Below are 6560 nucleotides of genomic sequence, written 5' to 3' on the forward strand. Positions count from 1 at the left end.
CATCTGCGTCATACAGACATATAAATAAAGTTTTTTTGAGAATAAACAGAGTGATGTGATTGGATATAGTATAGGAGGAACTGTTCAAAATGGACTCGTTACCAAAGATGACAAGTGATGTGTGTTTAAACTTTAAACATCCATGTCTGTCCAGACTCATAATATTTGTAGTGAACACTTTGAAAGAATTTAATAAAAGGTATTAAAAGGTATTAAGTGTTCACATGTTTGATCAATAAAACTGATTCACATAGAACACAAAGTTGTAGCCATGACAGTAGACATCAGTTCAGATATGGACCAATTCTAAAACATGGACACTTCACAGACATCTTCAACCCGGCAGCACAGAAGATCTAAACAATCACCACAGTTTCAAGGTGGGCGACCAAGATTAGTGTCACCAAACAGTATCTGACCAAATGTGAAATATGGTCACAATCCTTCCTTCTGTTCCTGAGTTATGACGTTGAATAACCGCCAGAAAAGTGTTTTTGCAGAACACTATGATGTCACAGTGAAGTTGACCTTTGGCCTTTTGGATATAAAACGTCATCACTTCATCATTTTTATCCTATTAGACATTTGTGTGAAACTTTGCCGTAATTAGCGTCTGAATTCATGAGTTATGGCCAAAAAAGGTGACCTTTGACCATCAAAATCTAATCGGTTCATCTTTGAGTCCAAGTGGACGTTTGTGCCAAATTTGAAGAAATTCCCTCAATGTGTTCCTGAGTTATCACGTTGACACGAATGGGACGGATGACCGGATGGACAACCTGAAAACATAACGCCTCCAGTCACGGCTGTCGCTGGTGCAGAGGCATAAAAACCATTAAGAAGATGAAATCCAAGACTCCGCCAACACAGTTTTCTTTGATTACTTTGACAAATACTGACCCTCTCAAGTCATTCAATATTGGAGTGGTTGATAAAATGGTAATAGTGGTTGGTTATGTCTTCACTGGTAAGGTAGGAAGTAAAACATAGAGGGTTACAAAGAGTTGCAGAGTTTAAATAAACATGTTTGACTCATACTTGCTCTTTGTCACCAAACATCCTCCAAACAGTTCTGAGCAGAGTGACGGGTTCAAACAGTGCAGGAGTCCTGTCTCTAATGGAAGTCTTGTTTCTGCTTCCTCAGGGATCAAACCTGTGACCTTTCCATTATGGGACCGCCAGGACGACACCCCTCCCTCCCGCTCCCTGTCTCCCTCACTCACTCACCCAGTCACTCACACACTCACTCCCTCCTAAATTGATCGGAGCTGCAGTGCATTGTGGTCTGATTGCTCAGTGTGATCCCTGGACAGCACGGTTCAGCAGCCTGTCTACCCCCGGACGCTCGCTCTGCACTTCTCTGCTACAGGAGTAAGCACTCTGTCACTTTCACTGATGATGCAGGACACACACACACACACACACATACACGCTGTACACACGCGCACACATGCACGTTTTTGTGTCTCACACACACATAACAAGAGGTATTAAGAAATTAGACACTTGCAATCACAAGGTGTTATCATGTTGCTGCTTGATATCAAAATAACCACTGGATGACAGGTACAAATGGTGTTTTCGTGTATGTGTGATGGGGTATATTTTTGTAATGTGAACAAGATTATGTTGTATTTTCTCACAAAATACTGCTTTTTTTTTTAGTGTTTCCACTGGGCTGTCACACCTTTTCTGCCCATGTTTAAGGAATTTGTTGCACAACGAGGAAATGCAGTTCATGTACATAGCTCTGGAGTTTTTGGAACTTTAATATCATCAATTACCCCTTACTTACCCTTTGGTAAGTGGACCTCTAAGACTTGAGTATTTGAGTACTCCTGGTCTAGAAGAACTGTGTCTGTGAAATTGAGGACCCACTGTTTCAAGAATTACTAGGAATTTTGAGTGGTAGATCTGTCAGTTCGTGCAGCGCTAGAAAGGAGAGCTTGACAGGTGTAGCAACACTAACTAAGTGGGGCGAACTGTCTCTTTCCTCAACCTTATTTATATCCTCAACTGGAGATAGAAGATAAAAATCATCAATGTTGGATTCATCCGGTTTTTCCACTCAACAAAATTGATATAAAACCATTCATAGTGGCCCAGAAACATGAAAATATACCTTTAAAAGTGCATGTATTTAAAATCTTTGTGTTGATACATTGATCTCACCAGGCCTTTCAGACAACCAGCTCAACGTCAGACTTGTGCGTCCAATTGACTCCAACAATCGCAGGCCAGACTCACCTGCCTCTGTTCAACCTTGCGATCAAAAGGATGGTAGGTCGATTGGTCTGTCAATACTATGGATTGACTAACTGGACAATTGACCTACTGATAACTCTGCCTGTCCCTAGCCTGTATGAGTCTCCTGGACTGCAGCAGCTCGACACAAACACCCTCGACAAAAGAAATCCACTTTAGAGATGAGTCTTTTCATCGCCGTGCAACCGCCAAAGTGCTCTGCGTCATGAATGGTCTCTTTTCCTCCTCTCGCTTTGTTTTGTATCGCTTCACCCGTTGACCCTGAATGACGCAATAGAACTTCATCATCATTCAGACCATACATCACATCACATACATATAATGACAAGTCTGTCGGTAAAGATGTAGTCATTTCCTCAACCGTAGACTAGCAGCACCTTGGGAAAATTACCTCCAAGCTTATCATTATGTCCTTTTCAATTTATCTTGAAAAAGAAAACCCATTTTTGAGCAGATCTCGTCATTGACTACTACCGTCTGCCTCTTTGTGTGTGTGTGTGTGTGTATGTGTGAGCAAGAAGAGAGAAAAGTGGAAAAAAAGGAGGATCAAATATCAATTTTATGAATGACAACTCATCTTTGCTCCTCTTTATATTTTCCAACCTCTGGTATTGCTTATCAACAGCTACCTATTAACTCAAGATAGATTTGTACCGTGAGACAATGATAGGTAAAATTACACAACACTTGAATTCGATTTCCAATTGGCAAACGTTGAAACTCGTTGAACATAATTCAGTGCATACTTCTCCTCCAGGGTATGTTTATGTGTGTGACTGTCTGCGTATGTACCCATTAAGTATAGTTATGCTGCAGAAATTTAAAAAGTGAAGGTTTTTTAATAGTTTGGGTTGCGTCAACAGCATTTCAAAGAATAGCAGTCAGGTCTTTCTTATTGAAATACAGCCATGTATAAATGCCTTTGAAGCAACAGTTTTTATGTAGCCTGGATGTCTAAAATACTTTCATTTTTCAACCAAATTTATCCAATTATATCTGTAATGTAATTTAATGTGTATGCCAAGACATCTTTTGTCCTGTGTGGGTTGTACCTCTGGCTACAGCCTAGAAGAAACATTCCTACTTTTGAGCCCTTTTTGCAGTAAAAAATCATGTTGCTTTGTTTATTTAAATGTATTGCTAATAGTTTTTTTAATACTAAGGAAGGAAAAGGGTAATCAGGGAAGGGCTTTGTTGACTCACAGCAGCTGGCAGGCTGAGTGTTGGTGTTACACTGTATGGAACAAGGGACAAAGTAAATTTGCACTGTAGCCTAAATGTCAGACTGCAGTGGTCCTGAAGGGTAAAGGCCACACCAGCATCTAACTGGACCAAAGGGGCAGTACGGTAAAATGCTGTTTAATGTGCTATCTTGCCGTTTGGTGTCTCGTTGAACAAACTAAGGTGCAGGACAAGACGTGTTTTCATGTTTGTAAGTTAGATATGAAGGAGACATGTGGGTGGTTGTGTAGCAGGATGCTATCAGGCTCAGTGTGACAATCTGCTCTGCCTATGATAGAGCTGATGTTACTGCTTTATGCAAAGATTTGAACTAATGTCTCCATCTATGTAGGTGGAATTAATGCAATATTAGAGGGCAACATCATGAAAAAAATATATATAACATTTAAATTTCTCCCTTATGGCTTCGTTTTTTTTTTCTCAAAGGAGAACACAGGATGAGTGTGTTATAGAGTTAATAGCTACGCTGTAGCAGACCAAAAAAAAAATTAATTTAATTACAGACTATGTGACCACCAGTTTTGGCAGCATCCCAGTGTTTTAAACTTTCTCTCAAGTGCAGCACAAATCCTCCCCAGTGCTTCCATGACAAATGGATCGACTTCAGCACCTCATGGCTGGGCTGCCACCCAGTTGGATTAACCTACGGGCACATGAGCAAGTTGTTCCAGCACTGTTTGACTCTATTCTGTCCTTATAGTCAAAGACCCCATTTATACTTGTTATTCCACATGTCTCATATTCTGATCAAATCCAGATGTGATTTAATACAGTTTTGTTTACACTGTGCCACATACAAACAGGTGACAAATTAAGGAAAAACTGGTACAGGTCTGACTGGTTGACCCCTACGGTTTGCTGGCATGGTTTAGGTCCACTTGTCCCCTTAGAGGGAAGGGTCACTGCAAATCAATCCAAAGTTGTTCTGAGTGATCACATGATGAAACATTTCTATCCTGATGGGAGTGGCCTCCTCCAGGATGACAATGCCCCAATTCACAGGGCACGAGGGGTCACTGAACGGTTTGATGAGTATGACAATGATGTGAATCATATGCTATGGCCTTCGCAGTCACCAGATCTCAACCCAACTGAACACCCATGGGAGATTTTGGACCGACATGTTAGACAGCGCTCTCCGCCACAATAATCAAAACACCAAATGAGGGAATATCCAGTAGAGTTCAGAGACTCGTAGGATCAATGCCAAGGTGCACTGAAGCTGTTCTGGTGGCATTTAGTGGTCCAACACCTTACTAAGACACTTTATGTTGGTTTTTCCTTTAATTTGTCACCCGACTGTATATGCATCTCTGTTAGCTAGATCACAAATCTGATTAAAATCCGTCATGGTTTTCCCAGGCTACATACAAATCAGGGTCAGTCCTCCTACTGTTCAGGAGGTGGTAATGCAACTGAAGTCTATTTCTCCTTTGAAATGCAGAACACACAAAGTAATCGGCATCTGTTGAAATAAGAATGAGGAATATTTTTAACAACATCCATTTTTGTTGTCAGCTGCTTTCCTGCAGGGTTGTTCTCACAAGTTAAACTCACTTTAGTCTCAACTTTAGTCTCTAACCTTAATACGAACTTTGCTAGATTGTCTCGTTTGTTTCTGTCAGTCTTATGTGTCCCCGACTAACCTGTCTGCTATCTTGAAAAGACGACTTGAGAGAACCGGTTGCTTCACAGAGAGTAGGTGCTGAGTTTGAACCCCTCTATGGTTGATGTGAACCTGTCTATGTTAAGTTTGGTTGTTTGTGATATTGTGGACAGTAGTTTAATAAAGGGCTACTGAACTTGTGTTTGTTTAGTCTTTCTTTAGTTCTTCAAAGCCTCCGTATTCCTGTTCATCTGTTGCCCTTTCTTCTCCCTCTGCCGTCTGTTATCTGCTCTTGGGTCCAATGCACTCAATCACAAATGTGAGTGTCAGAGAGAAACAAACTGTAGCCAGCCCTCCCTGAAACCATGTCGTCCTCTCTTTTTTTTTTTTTTTTGAGCCAATTGTTGTCGTTTCTGAACTGTGACTTAGAGGGCACACAACTTGGAGACAAACAGGGTTGCCAGACTCTTTGTGTTCCTGCCAAAGCTCACCAATCACAGTCTGGCAACCATGCCTGACTAGGGCACTAATGAGTGTACTTGAAAGGGTCAACATAGAGAAAAGCCACACAAACACAATACAATAATATGCGCACACACCATCAGAAGTTCAAATAAAAGCAGAATGACTGCACTTATTTAGGATCCACTGTAACTTGTACAAAGAGACACAGACTTCATTATATGCACAATTATTCCTACAGTGATACTCAGTGTTGAGCAACTTTAAAAGTGTAACCATTTACATAAAAAGTTATTACATTACATCATTAATTACTCAACAGCAAAAGTGATACATCACTCGTTAAAGATTCCCTTTTAACAACCTCAAAGCCTCCACATCCACACGTAACATCGTCTCTGTTTAAAACAAGACGTTGTGGTTTAACAAGCAGCCAGCCTACAGTTTTCTTGTTGGAAGATCAGTTCAAAACCAAAAAGAAATGACATTCGTATCTTCAGGAAATGTGTGACAGTAAACTTTCATCAAACTTCTGCATACAGGAAGTGCAGCGTAGTCTAGCCAATGTGTTCACTACGACAGAAAAGTATTTATATAAATACTTGGATCATAGTAAGAAAGGATAACAGAAAATTGGTTTCTTGTCACCATTGAAATCCATCCTAAATGGTGTGAAACCAAACTGAACACAGCTGCCATTCAAGTATACATGGGGTAATACCTCATATCATTTCTTTGATCAAAACATACAAACAACCTCCGATAAACAGGAGTATTATTTCGAAGTTGCACATTTTCAAAGTGGTTTTGAAGAGGCAACTTTTGTACATTTAATTAGTGGAAATATTGCAACAGATTTCCAAGACATGCATCCTTGAAATAACAAGAAAAAAACTACTGCTTTGCCTTGATATTGTTATTATTATTTGCAAGCTATAATAATAGCAATAAGAAAACACAGCTGCAAAAAGGCGGTATGAAAAAT

The sequence above is a fragment of the Thunnus thynnus genome, chromosome 21 (genome assembly GCF_963924715.1).
Source record: "Thunnus thynnus chromosome 21, fThuThy2.1, whole genome shotgun sequence".
Lineage (NCBI taxonomy): Eukaryota > Metazoa > Chordata > Actinopteri > Scombriformes > Scombridae > Thunnus > Thunnus thynnus.